General features: G+C 48.8%; 1 protein-coding gene across 13 annotated transcripts in view; it reads right to left on the reverse strand.

Moving 5' to 3' along the window:
- The window catches only part of ARHGAP22 (Rho GTPase activating protein 22), a 186794-nt gene that overhangs the window by 13102 nt on the left and 159236 nt on the right, over positions 1 to 14456 (reverse strand). The gene's annotated exons all lie outside the window — the stretch shown is intronic.

The raw sequence follows: 14456 nt of genomic DNA on the forward strand, positions 1-14456 counted from the left end.
GTCACAAAAAGACAAATACTACATGATTCCACTGATATGAAGTACTTGGAATAATCAAAATCATAGAAACAGAAAGTAGGACAGTGGTTACCAGTGGGAGATGGGGAGTTATTGTTTCATGAGGACAGAGTTTTAATTTTACAAGATGGGAAGAGTTCTCGAGATGGATGGTGGTGGTGATGGTTGCACATTACAAATATACTTAATTGTACACTTAAAAATGGTTAAGATAGTATGCTTTATGTTAGCTCTACTTCATCAAAATTTTTTTTTAATTTAAGAAAAAGCAACATATTAAAAAAAAAAACAACAAAAAAAACAAAACTGAAGCCAAATCCAGAGCACGCGCTTCATGACTCCATTTATACAAAATGCAAAACTAGGTCAGGATGTGGTTACCTCGGTGAGTCAGTGACCAGAAGGGGCCTGAGGGACTTCTGAGGCAATAGTAGTGCTCGGATTCCAGACTTAGGCACTACTTACCCAGTTCTGTCCACTTTGAGAAAAGTCATTAAATGGTACACTTGTGATATTAGTACATTTTTCTGATGTTATATTTGCAAGAAAAAAAAAATCAGGAAGCAAAAGACCCCAAATATTTAATACAGGACAAGAAAGTAAATGAAGGATAGAGGGAAAGAGGAAGAGGTAGAGGAACTTTTGGCTGAGAAAACCTGCGACAACTAAACATGCAACTGGACTAAGAAGTTCCTGGTTCAGGCAAAGAGTAGGAGTTGAGATCCATAAAGCTCTCCATCTCACAGTGAGAGTAACAGGAGACACAGCCTTCTCCCAGCCCTAAGCTCTACAAGGACTTTGGAGTGCCCGACATCCTCTCCACAATGCAGAGACCTTCCCTACAGGACGGCCTCGGGGGTGTGTCAGGGACATGGTGTCACAGCTCCATTCTGTCCAGGCAGTTCTGTGGTCCATGAAAGATGCAGCCTAGGCAGGTGGAATCCTGAGACCTGGATAGTGAGCCAGCAGGTAAGAGGTTCAATCCCTTCCCTGGCGCTGAGCAATGGCAGGAATCAGGGAGCCTACTTGGCTCCCCATGCACAATGGCTATTTTGCAATAGGATACAACAGTCCCTATTCTGCCTGGCACAGAGTAGGGCTTGGTGAATGTACCTTCTCACCTTGCCCAACCAAAGACAAAGTACCCAGAATTTGGGGGAAGAAGACACACCCTTCTAGAAAATATGCTCACATAGAACACACCCAGTGATGCCATCAAAGCTTTAGGAAGAAGTATGTGTGTGTATACATGCATGCAAGTGTGAACTTGTGTGTGCATATGTGCATTTGTGTGTGCATGAATGCGCGCATGCTTGTGTGTATGAGAAAAGTGCTGAAAATAGCTAACATACGGCACTTCTGGTAGCAGGTGCTGTTCTAAGCACTTTACATATATCAATACGCTTAATCTTCACACAGCTTGATAACTTAGGGACTATTACCACTATTATCATCGCCATCATCACCATCATCGTCATCATCCTGATATTTCAGATCAATAAACTGAGAGACAGGAGTTTAAGGACACGCCCAAGTTCACTCAGCATGTGGCAGAGTCAAGGTTCAGACCCGTACAATCTGGTTCCAGGTTCAGAAAATGTTCTAGGCCACAGTGCTGCTCTTCAGAATGCTGGTGCATGGACACCTGTGTGATACTATCCACCCACAGCCTAGTTCCTGTGTTTCTTTGGTCTTTCCTTACTAGCAGTTAATTCCTAAAGATGCAGTCATTGGGCAACAGGCAGTAGAGACTACAGTACTGACAAGAAAGGAAAAGCTACAAGCCTTCTGGGACTTGGTGAGAGAGACCAGCTGCCTCTGCCCACGGGGATGGGACCAGAGGGGGAGAGGGACCTGTCAACAGCCCTGAGCACAGGGGCTGATGCTGCCACAAACTGGCGTGGTGGCTGCCTCTGGCGTGAGAAGCTTGCACAAGGAGTCCCCAGGGCCCACCACTAACAATGTCCAGGCCTCTCTGACAAGCCCAAGAGTGGCCTAGGCTGGTCCTGGATACACTGAGCCACTGCTCCCTCTTGTTTCACTCAGGGCTCAATCACCTATGCTCAACAATGGGCCATATGAATCCAAGATGCTCTTGTTTAGCTATTATGGTGTTTGAAACATTGTCAAATTAGTTATTTAATTAATAGAGGTTAATTAAAGAGATTTCATATAAAAATCTGGATCCCCAGCTTCTTTTGAAAAATCCACAGATCTGGTGACACAGGCCCAAATTCCCAATAGCAACACTGGCAGAGTTCAATGACATCTGTGCCCTTTGATAGTCTGTGTACTTGCTCATCCTCTGCAGTCCCCACCACACCCACCTCACACTTCACTCATGTGGCTTTGCCAGGTATTCACCTCTTCTGTTTTGGCCACAGATATCCCCCAAGGACACTGGGGCCAGGATAAACTAGAAGAGGTATCCTGACCCACAGAGGGTTGAAATGGGCAGTTATGCCTATCATGACCAGAGGCATCTGCTAGGGCCTTAAATGAGCAGACAGAGGACATACAGGAGTAACTTCCCATGAGCAGAGGGTCTCCAAGAAGGGAGGGCGCTAGCCTGGCATTGCACCTTCCGTGCCCACCTTCCAGCTCATGCACATACCCTTTTCACCTCAGCTTTCCCCACCACTTGAGCGTCCTGAATATGTCTGCTTTCCTGCTGCCTGGCCTGGGTTTAGAGCAGAGGTTACTCTACCTGAAGGCCTCTTTCCTCTTTGGTCTGTGCAAATTTCTTATTAGCCCTTGGAGACAGTTCAGATGTCCTCTCCTATGTGAGCTGTCTCAGACCCTCCCTCTAGCACAACCACAGTGTTTTCATTCTCCTTAGGCCTCTATCACAGCCAATGCAAAGACAGTCACTTCTGCCTGGTCCCTTCCCAGGGACCACCTCCCTCTCTCATCTGAATTAGTGCTGAGCTTGGAGCAGAAGTTGAGGAGCACTGAGTGAAGGTTGAACACACAGCCCCGGACAGTCTCCAATCTCATTAATGTGTTCGGCTCCCCACCCTTAGCTCACAGGTGACTACGGCCAGTCAAAGGAGAGAGATGCTGAGGAAATGAATTCTAAAATTCTCTCCAGAGAGCCACAAACTTTGGGTAATTCCATCCAGCCTCTGCTTGGTGCCAGTTTTTCTATCTATAAAATGGAGATGATCACACCAGTCTTTAGAGGCTGCCCTGAGACCCTACCCCCTACCCCCAACCTATCAAGCCATGGCATTAAGCCCACATTCCCAGCACCGCCATGTAGAGCCTTTCATGAGACTTTGTGCAGGCTTCTCATCTAAGCCACTCTTTGAGGGAAGATGCCTTGGGGAGTCCCATGAGAAAGCCTCACTCCAGCTCAGCCTTCCAGACTTCCTTCCCAAGTATCCTCTTACTGGAGGCACCCTGTGCTCAAGCTACAGGGCCTGGCCTCCCTCACCCAGGGGCCTTGCCTGCCACTCTCCTTGCCAGGGTCTCTTTGGCAGAGCCTGGCAGGGCCTGGAAAGCCACATTGAACTCCTTCAGCCCTCTTGGCACATCTTCAAGGGGGAGCCTTGCCAAGAGCCAGTTCCAGTAGGTTTGTCAGATCCCTGGAAACCCAGCCAGCATGCAGGTTCCTCGAGGTCCCAGCCCACGCTCTTCACAAAGCACAGGCTTTGCCACCAGAGAGGAAACTGGCAGAAGCTGCTTTTCCTCTGGATGAACCTGCTGACAGGCTCAGAACTGAGCCAGGGCTCTCTTATGCCAGCTCTCTGGCAAAGCTTGGCCCTCACTCCCCTTTCCCTGGAATCCCACGCAGGAGCAGGAATTCTACAGGCAGAGAGGTCAGCTGGCTCAGATTCCTGTCCTGAGTGACCTCAGCCTCTTTGAGCCTTGTCACTGCCACTTAATGGAGCTGTGAGCAGCCATAGGAAAGCCTACCACATCTGCCACCCTAAAGCAGGTACTTGATAAACATGGCCTTATCCTGACCCAGAGGTCTGGGGGAGGGGAGCCTCCAGCAGGAAAGGCAGATGGGATTCCCTCTTGGAGCTAATCCCGGAGCAGAAAAACCTCAGGCCTGCTTTAAAGATAGTAGGGCTCTCTCCAGTTGTGGGGACAGGGAGACCACAGTCAGGTAGAACAGGGGTCCTCGAACCTCGGGGCCATGGACCAGTACTGGTCTGTGGCCTGTTAGAAGCCAGGCCTCTCAGCAGGAAGTGAGCAGTGGGCTAGCCAGTGAAGCTTCATCTGTATTTGCAGCAGCTCCCCAGCGCTAGCATCACCGCCTCAGCTCCACCTCAGTTCATCAGGCATTAGATTCTCATACAAGTGCCAGTCCCTGGTGTCAAAAAGGTTGGGGACCGCTGAGAAGACACAATGAAGAAAATCTAAAATTCTCTCCAGAGATCCAGACTTGGGGTAATCCCTTCTTACTATCATTTCCTCTCTTTCCAAGACAAGCCCCATTCTCCCTGCTTCCACCTCATGGTTTGTAAAATCACACTTCCATCACTCCCACACTTGTGCCCATTTGCCAGGTCTGCTCTAGGTGCTAGAGAGCCTCAGGGTTGCCCTGGTGGCTGTAAAAACCCTAAACCCACCAGTCCCTCCAGCTCTGCTGAAAACCCTTCCCTGCCTCCTCCTGCCCATCCAGCCCTTGCCAACCAAGAGGCTGAAGGCTGCACAAGAGAGAAAACTGCCATAGGTAAACATCATCTTGCGGGGTCCAGAGCAAGCCCCAGGGTAGAGGTGATCCCGCCCGCCCTCCCAGTGGAGGCCAGCTTCACGCCCCGCACAGTGGCCTGTCTGAGGCCTAGGGAGGCAAAAGTGGGCGAGCCGTAGGCTTGGGGTCAGTAGCCCAGGGTGCGCATCCCGCTTGGTCTCCTCAGTGGTGGGGGGGAGGGGTGTCCTTTGCAAGCCCTCGCTCCCTGCCTGCCTCAGCTTCCCCACCTCCGCACACGGGGTGCCCACTCCAGGAGGAGGCGCCTGGCCTCGGTCTCTGTCCCCAGACACTCTAGCGTCCCGCTCCCCCAGTGCGACTCAAGGTCCCGCGCATGCAGCCCTGCACTCCCCCGGCTCCCGGTCTGGCCCCGCAACGCGCATGCGTAGTGCTCCCCAAGCCCGCCGCGCCAGTCCCAGGTTCGAGAGCGCTCTGGGCTCAGGACGCCGCTTCCCCCGCGGGGCACCCGCACCCGTCCCGCCCTACCTGGGGCGGCGGGCGCACAGCAGGCAGGCAGGCGGCAGGGCGGCCGCGGGCAGGCGCGGCGCCCGGAGAAGGCCCGCGCGGCCGGCATCAGGCCCATGGCGGCCCGGGCGCGGCGGCGCGGCGGCGGCAGGAATGCCCGGCACGCGCGCAGGTAGCGGCTTGCCTGCCGCCCGCCCGGGGCCGGGACCCTGGAGGGAGGGAGGAAAGGCCCGGGACTTGGGAGTGCCTGAAATGCCACGCCTGAAGCTGAAACCAAGGAAGACCTGCGGTTTTGAACATCTGCTCCCCTTCTCTTAATACCCCATGTTATTACGCACCCTAGGAATACTAGCAACTCCCATTGATGGGTCCCTCCTTCCTTGCCAAGGACTGGCTTTAGGAGCTCCCATTCCCCGAAAGCTGGGAGGGCAGGTGTTCCAGGTCGGGCAATGGAGGCTCAGGAAGGTCAGGTAACTAGGTCTGGGTCGCGCTCGCTAGAAGAGGGCTAAGGCCACATCTAAAGCTGGGCTGCCGGCTTCAGAGCTGGCGCTCAGGGCTCCAATCCTCTGCCAGGCCTGGAGCCAGCGCCCCAGCTCCACTTAACAGAAGGTGTCTTGTGCAGCCTTGAAAGATAAGAATCAATGTCCTCATTTTGCAGAAGATGCAGCTGAAGCGCAGAGAGGTTGTGTAATTTTGCTAAGGTCACACAGCTGGTAAGAGACAGATCTTTAATTCAAAACCAAATGATCTTTCTGCAAAGTCTATGATCTTCCCATGGCAGGATTCTGTCCTGATAAAAATCCCATACTTTCAAAGTGTGATGACTGTGATGGGTACACAGCCTCAGGCATACACCAGGAGGGCAGGTGGAAAGAGAAGCAAAGCCTCGGCCTATGCAACACCAGACAGTAAGGATAGAGGTCCTGTGGACAGAATTCTGTAAGGGAGGGGTTTAGAGAAACCCTAGGTCTAAAAGGGGTGGGGGTTGATCTGAAAGCTGAGTGTGCAGGGCAGGGTCACTCTTGCTCTCATTATGCAGGGCCTGGACTAAGGTGAAGCAAATGAGGCACTCACCACAGGTGCAAAATTTAAGAGGATGCCCAAAACTTCAGTGATCAAGATATTTTCTGCAATATTTTTAAAAATACAAGTTAATGCAAAAAAAAAATATATATATATATATATATATATCCATGGTGAACAAAATGTCAGTATTTTAAATAAAGACAGGATCTGACCCCGTACTTGTATAGACTAATCCCACTCATAGATCCTGTCTTTATTTAAAATTTTGTTTATCATGAATGTGGTAGGCTGAGTAAAGGCTCCCAAAGTGTCCACATCCTAATCCCCGAAACCTGTGGCTATGTTAGCTTACTTTGTAGATATGATTAAATTAAGGATGGAGAGATTATACTGGATTATCCAGGTGGGCTTTATAAGAGGGAGGAAGAAGGAAATTTGACTATACAGTTGACCCTTAAACAATATAACTTGAGCCGTACGAGTCCACTTATACACAGATTTTTTTCAATAAATACTGTAAATGTATTTTCCTAATGATTTTCTTAACATTTTCTTTTCGCTAGATTGCTTTATTTTAAGACTACAGTATATAATATATATATACTGTAGGGAAGGGTTTAGGGGAATCCTGTGTTACTCGATTATTTATGTTATCAGTAAGGCTATTAGTAGTTAAGTTTTGTGGGAGCGAAAAATTATATGCAGATTTTCTACTGCCTGGAAGTCAGTGCCCTTAATCCCCACACTGTTTAAGCTTTAACTGTAGAAGAGGAGGCAACATGATGAGGGAAGCAGACTGGAATGATGAAGCCACATCAAGGAATGTGGGCAGCCCTTAGAAGATGGAAGAGGCAAGGAACAGACTCTCCCCTGAAGTCCTCAGAAGGAACCATCCTTGCTGACACCTTGATTTTAGCCTCCTAAGACTAAGTTCTGGTTTCTGATATCCAGAATTGTGAAGGAATAAGTTTGTGCTGTTTCAAGCTGCTAAATTTGTGGCAATTTGTTAGAGCAGCAACAATAAAAGACTAACAATAGATTTGAGGAGCACTAGTTTGCGTTTTAAAAATGATGAGAGTAAAATATTTACTAATTACTGAGTTTTTTTGTGCCCTCTTAAATTTTGTGCCCCAGACTAATGAGGCTCTCCAGTCCTGACCCTCATACTAGTGTGGCATGGGGGCTGAAGTCCTCCCAAGCCCTAGGTGCGTGTGTTTTGTTGGGGGGAACCTCAGTGTTCTCCCCTTCCAGAGTTCAGATAAATATGAAGATAGAAGGGCAGTTCATGGTGCCAGGGGGGCCACAAGCCTAGGAATGCCCTGCCCTAAACCTACCAGAAAAGCCTGGGGGCTCCCATGGCCCAGGGACCCACAGGGTCTGACCAGCTCTGTCTACATTAAAGAGAAGGGTGCTCAGGCTCAGTGGAGGAACTTATTCTGGAGAGTAGGACTCTCCCAGGTGGGTACCTATGTGGGCCCTGGTGCTGACTTGCTTTCTCCTCTCCAGCCTTGGTTTTCCCACCTGTGTTGTCACTGAATTAGACCTGCTGACCTCTGCGGAATTCGTTCCATACTCCCCCTTCACCTAGATCCACCTATGGATGGACATCTGTAGCTGCCTCACATTTAGAAGGCTCTGGAGTCTGACATGCACTGTCGTAATGAGCTCTAGGTTATGCTCTGGCCAGGACAACACCCACCCCACCTTGGGGGTCGTTTTAAACCATGGGATCTGTTGGAAGTGGGTGTACAGAGGTAGTCATGAAATTGCCCTCTTGGGGGCAGGGGCAGGAAACAGGCTGAGGGTCTGTCCTCTCACACAAGCACCTGGTCACAGGTGACCTCTTCAGCTGAGGTGGCCCTTGTTTCCGAGCTATGTGTCCTACAGGACCTGTGTCCAAGACTTCAGGGACTGATTCAGTCCTCAGTCATGACTGCCTCCCCATGACCCCTATCACACTATCAAGACCGCTCAGATCCAGAGGCTCAGGCGCTCTGAAGCTTGCCTAGCAATAGAGAACCCATGGACGTGCTCACTCTGGTGGCGGGCTGCAATTTGGCAAACTATTGAACCTTTCTGGGCCTCTCTGCTTCCTTCTACAATGTAATTTGATACAATAACCCCTGGCAAGAGTAACGCATGGCAAGCATGAGATCCCTCACTCTTTCCTTAGCCTGATGTGGAGGACCAAGGCTGCCTGGAAGAAGCTGAGGGCCAGAGAACTGGACCATAGGACGCCGGAAGGTCTCCAGGCATCCTATTCTCTAGAGCAGGCATCCAGCACCAGGGCTCTGAGCTCTATCAGAACTGGGTTAGAACGCCAGCTTCCCACCTACTTCTTTGTGACCTGGACAGATCACTTGCACCTCCCTGCTGCTCAGTTTCCTCACCTGTAAAGGGGCTATAACAGGACCAGTTTCTGTTATTGGGCTGTTGTGAGGGTCAGAGATGCAGAACTTATTCAGCACAAGGACATTCTGAATAAACGTTAGCTGTCCTGGCTAGTGGCTACCTCTCTGTGCCCAACCTCTCCACTTGTGGCTGGGTTGCTGATGCATTGTGCATGGCTGGCACAACACCCTGCACTGGCCAAGTGACCATGATGCACTCTTTTCTGGCCTGTGGTCTAGGCTCTCCTTGGTACACACTGAATCCTGGCAAGTCAAGCTGACAGGGCATTCCCATCACAGCTGCTGGGAAGGAAGAAGGATGAAAGGATCCAGCAAAGTTGGTAAAAGGCAGTTGAACAGTTAGCGTCCTGCCCCCAAGAGCGACTCTCTGTAAATCACTCTCATTGCCTTGCCAGGCTCTCTCAAGATAAGGCACTATTTCTCAGCCTCTGTTCTCCTGGTAAACAGCTCCAGGCTTCCTGGCCTTCCTGTCAGTGGGGACTGTGGCTGGGGCTGTTTCCCCTGCCTTGGGGATTCAAGTATACAGGCTCCTGGAGCAGTGCAGGGAAGGAGGCCCAAGGCTACTGTGAGCCAACCCCTATGCTCAGAAGAGGCCCTATCTGCCCTATATGAGCCTGAGGCCCAGACAGAGTCCAAGACTTGTAGGATATCGCATCCTCCACCTAGCATGTGGACCCTCAGAGCCTACTACATTGGGCCAAGGGCACCAGAATGAGGCTCAAGTGCTCCTTCTGCTGGCTTAGTGACCCAAAGCCCAGCCCAGGTCAGCAACAGTCCTTTCTTTTCCCTTTAGGAAGGAATGCCAGGAAAGGCCCAAGCCTTCCTGGCTTGCCAGGTTACATTCAGGAGAACTGGAAATAAGACTCCTTTTTCTTGAATTTTCAGAAGAGTTGGGTTATGGTGAAGCAGCACTGGGAAGAAATGATCCACTAGGATCTCGGGCTCCACCATTGCCAGCCTAGGCTGGGGCCAGTGACCTTGTGTTCTGACCTGATTGTGCCTTGAAGTCTTCCGTTTAGAGATGTCATTCCAGCAAATTAAAACCACTACTAGCTGGATTAAAAAGGTTGCTTTGTGTCCCTCCAAGTTGTCCTGAGGCTAGGATTTTCTCCATGTCAAGTGTCCTGCCCTGTGGCCTCTGGGAGCTGCATCTGTGTGCACTCCATCCTCTCCCCCATGATTTGTGAAGAAGCTGAGGGCAGAAAAATTGGCTCTGGCAGGTCAGAGGAAAGTCTGCAGAGGTTTGGAGCCACACAGCTGGGCTGGGGTAGTGAGGCTCTGATGGCCACTACAGGCCTGCTGCCTGGCCCCTCATGCCCCTCCCCACACAAAGTGGTCACTCCAGTCAGGGACACCATTCCCAGGCCAGCCTCCCTGCTCCAGGACTATCACTCCATGCTGCTGCTTGTGAGGCTGGGACAAAAAGCTTCTGGGCTTTGCTTGGTAGTACTGGCTAGCCTGTAGGTGGGATAGTTACCATGCCATACTGATTATTGAACGCTAATGCTGATCCCCCACACTCTTGCATCCAACTGCCCACTCAGCATCTCTGACGGGTTTAAGTATTCAAAGGCATCTCAAACTCAAAAGTGTTCAAATGGAGCTATGGCCTTGCTATGACCTCCCAAATCTGCTCTACACTGAATCTTCCCCTATTGGTTGTTGATAACAACTCCATCCTTCCAGCTCTCAGCCAGGCCCCCTGGAGTCCACCTTCACTGTTCCCTTTCCCTCACACCCGCATCCAGATCTTGTGGGTCCTGTTTTTGAAACAGAGTTGGAATCTGATCACTTTCACCACAACCCACCATAGAGAGAGGAGCTGTCTTGTGCCTGGATTACTACATATATGTCTCCAGCTATCCCTTGTACCTCTCCAGTCAGCAGTCAAAGTGGTCCTTTAAAATTATATATCAGATTACATCATTCCTCAGCTCAAAGCCTTCCTTTCCCATTTCAGTGCTTCCTTTCCCATTTCACTTAGGAGTAAAAGCTTACCTCCTTACACAGGCCCACAAGGCCTCAGCCATCAGGTCTCTACCCATCTGGCCCCATCCCTCACTCCCTCCTACCTACCTGCCTTGGTGCTGGTTCAAGACCACATCAGATGTTTGCTGCTCTTGCCTAAGCTGTTGCCATGGACCAGCACACTTCCAGCATCATCCTTTTGGCCCACTATCTCACCTTCTTCAAGACTTTGTGTGAAAACCACTCTTTCATTAGGCTCATACTCACCACTGTTATTTAAAACTGCTCTATTTTTTTCCTTTTAATAGAACTCACCACCTTCTAAAATACAGTAGTAAAATGTGGGCCCCAGACCAGCAGTACTTAGAAATACAAACTCTAGGGCCTCACCCAAGTGAGTTGGAAACTCTGTGGGTGGAGCCAGCAGTCTATTTTCACAAACCTTCCTCTGAGTGATTCTGATGCTAGCTAACATTTGGAAACCACTGCTTTATGCCATGTGATGTGCTGTCCTTGTCATTGTCCATCTTGGGGAGTAGGGTGGAAGCTTTGTCTGATCTCTTCTTCCCTGTCATGTCCCCTGCCTGTACATGGCAGATGATCTGTGTTGAATAGATGAGGACTACTTAGTACTAAAAGAGTGCCGAGCATTTTGTACCCTCTTTCTCTTCTGATTCTCATGACAATCCTGCAAAGAAGATATTCTTATTCCCATTTTGCAAACAAGGACACAGAGAAAGGATTAAGTGGTATGCCCCAGGTCACACAAACAAGGAGAAGAACCAGATTACAGCCAGACCACAGCCTGGTGCTAAAATCTGTGCTCATTCTGCCCTATTTCACACTTCAATGCAACTGGCTTTGCTAAGCACCTTCCTATATACATAAGACCCACTTTCAAGGGTTTGCAGGCTCTCTCCAGATAACCAGGCAAGGATCGCCCATGTAAGCTGGGCAGCCCTGGGTGCACTGTGACTCTCTTCTTTCCCCTCTCACAGAGAGCTAGCTGGGAGGTGCTGCCTGATGGGGCCTCCTGGGACCTCGTTCCTGGAGGGGGGCACAGAAGTCCTGAGATCCACTGGGGAGTGTTGCCCTCTTCACAATATCTAGCCTTCTGATCCATGAACATGAAACGTCTTTCCATTATTTGGGTTTTAATTTCTTTCAACAACGTTTTGTCCTTTTGAGAGTATTAAACTTTGTATTTCTTTTAAATTTATTCATAAGTATTTTATTCTTTTGGATGCTATAAGTTTTAATTTTATTTTCAGTTTGCTCACTCACTGCTACTGTATAGAAATACAATGATTTGTATATATTGTCTTGCAGAATTTTTATAATTCTAATAGTTTTCTAGTGGATTTATTAAGATTTTCAAATAGAGATACTTCTTTCTTTCTTTTCAATCTAATTGAATTTTAATGAATTTTATTTCAATTTCTTGACTAATCGCTCTGACCGTGACTTCCAGTACAATGCTGAATAGAAATGGTGAAAGTAAGAATCCTTGTCTTGTTCCTGGTCTTAGAGGAAAAGCATCCAGTCTTTCTCCATAAAGTATGATATTATCTGTGAATTTTTGTAGGTGCCCTCTGGCAGGGTGAGAAAGTTCCTTTCTATCCCTAAACCACTGGGTATTCTCATCATGAAAATGTGCCAAATTTTATCAAATGCTTTTTCTGAGTCTATGGATATGATCATGTGGCTTTTGCCCTTTATTCTACTGATGTAGTACACTGACTGATTTGCAGGTGTTAAACCATCCTGGCATTCCTGAGATAAATCTCATTTGGTCATGGTGTATAATCCTTTCATATATTGCTGGATTCAATTTGTAAGTATTTTGTTGAGCATTTTTGCATCTATATCCACAAGAGATAATGGTGCTGCAGCAATTTTCCTCTCCCTCTGTTGCACCATCAGTCTTTTGCATTGCTGTTTTGTCTCCCAATTTAAACAAAATAAAACAGAACCCTCCACCTGACTTTCCCCTCCAGCTGTCTCATTTCTCTTTTTCCCTTTACAGCAAATTTCTTGAGTTAGCTATCCTCACACTCCAATTCCCCTCCTCTTATCCTTTCTTACACTCACTATTTTCAGGCTTTATCTCCAGCTCTCCACCAAAACCACCCTTGTCCAAGTCACCAGTGAACTATTTTCAATATCCATTCTCTTCTGATTGATGTATTAGCAGTGCGTGCTGCAGCTGATGACTCCTCCTCCTTCCTTAGAAACTCTCTTCATTCAGCTCAGGGATCGTACTCACTCCCAGCTGCCCTCCCTCACTGGCCCTCCTTGCCAGCCCCTTCTGCTGGCTTCTCCTCTGCTCCCTGACTTCTTACCAGGGAGCATGACTCAGCCCTGGTTCTGTTCTCCTTAAACTTTCTTGCTATCTCAACCATCCTCATGGTTTCAAACCCCATCTATGTATCAATGGCACCCTACATTTGCTCTCCAACACAGTCCTCTCTCCTAAATCTCTAGACTTAAATGTCTAACTGCCTGCTTGATGTCTAAACTTGAAACTCTCACAGGTATCTCAGACTAAGGCCCAAAGTGAAATCTTGATCCTCTTCCCAAACAAATATACTTCTGTGGTCTATCTCATCTCGGTTAATAGCTAATCCATCCTTCCAGTTGCTTCGATCAAAATATCTTGGAGTTACCCTTGACTTCTCTTATTCTCTTACACTTTTCTTCCATTCCAACAGGGAAGTACTATTGGCTCTCCCTTCAAAATATATCAATTACTTCTCATCACCAACACCATGCTGGGCCAAGCTGCCATCATCTCTCACCTACGTGATTATGTAATAAGCTCCTAACTGGACTTTCTATTTCATCATTGCCTTCTTTCATCTATTCTCAACATGGCAGCCAGAGGGATCCTGTTAGAACCTGAGTCAGGCTCTGCCACTCCTTTGTTCAAAACCTACCAATGGCACCTCACTCCGAGGAAAAGCCAGAGTCACCTTTATGACCACAAGGCCCTACTGATTTACCACCTACTGATTACTTCTCTGACCTGTTTCCTCCTCTCTCCCTTTTCACAGACTCTGCTCCAGCCACCTGGCCTCTTTGCTACTTTTCCAACATGGACAGTCTTTATCTTTCCTGCTCATTGCTGTATCCCCAGCCCCTAGAATATATGCCCCAGTGAATGACTAACTGGCTGAATGAAGGAATGAATCAATGAATGGCCAGACAAAACACACTCCAGTCAGGGCCACCCTTGGCAGGCCATCAGCAGTAACAGGCTCCCCCGACCCACTGGCCTGCCCCAGTTTTCTCTGTGGGGATGCCCGGGCTCTCCCTTAACTGCTGCAGGAACGCTGCCCATTCGTGTCTGTCAGAGGCAGCCCACTCTCTGCCAGAACAAACATGCTTGAAAGGGCTCCTGGGCTCCGTTATTAAACAGTGAAAGAAGCACTGATCCTCTAAGCCTCCTTTCCAGGGGAACTCAGGCTAATAACAGCTTTGCCAGGAAACCTCCAGAAGCTGGCTGAGCCCACCTGTGAGTGCCCATGCTTGCCCAGACATGTCTGCCATCACTAACCCCTGGGATTTCTGCATTTCCTCTCTATTTCTGGTAGAAAGGAGATAAGCGCCTTTGATGAAGGTTCCTATTATAATTCTTGCAAGTTCTTCAGCACTTAGCACAGCCTGAGAAGTTTGATCGATGCTGGGGAGCCTGGAGGAGAGGTGAATCTGGGTTCTACATGGGTTTCTGCAGAGGGTCCTTATTCTGAGCAAACACAGAGATGTAGGGAGAGAGACAGAGATAGAGACAGAGAGAGAAAGAAAAATGCTTGGGCAGGGGAGCCAGCACACTGAGTGCAGGTAAACCATGCATGATATTGTCCTGCATG

Source organism: Pteropus medius, unplaced genomic scaffold, assembly GCF_902729225.1.
Source record: "Pteropus medius unplaced genomic scaffold, Ma_sr-lr_union100, whole genome shotgun sequence".
In the NCBI taxonomy this organism is placed as follows: domain Eukaryota; kingdom Metazoa; phylum Chordata; class Mammalia; order Chiroptera; family Pteropodidae; genus Pteropus; species Pteropus medius.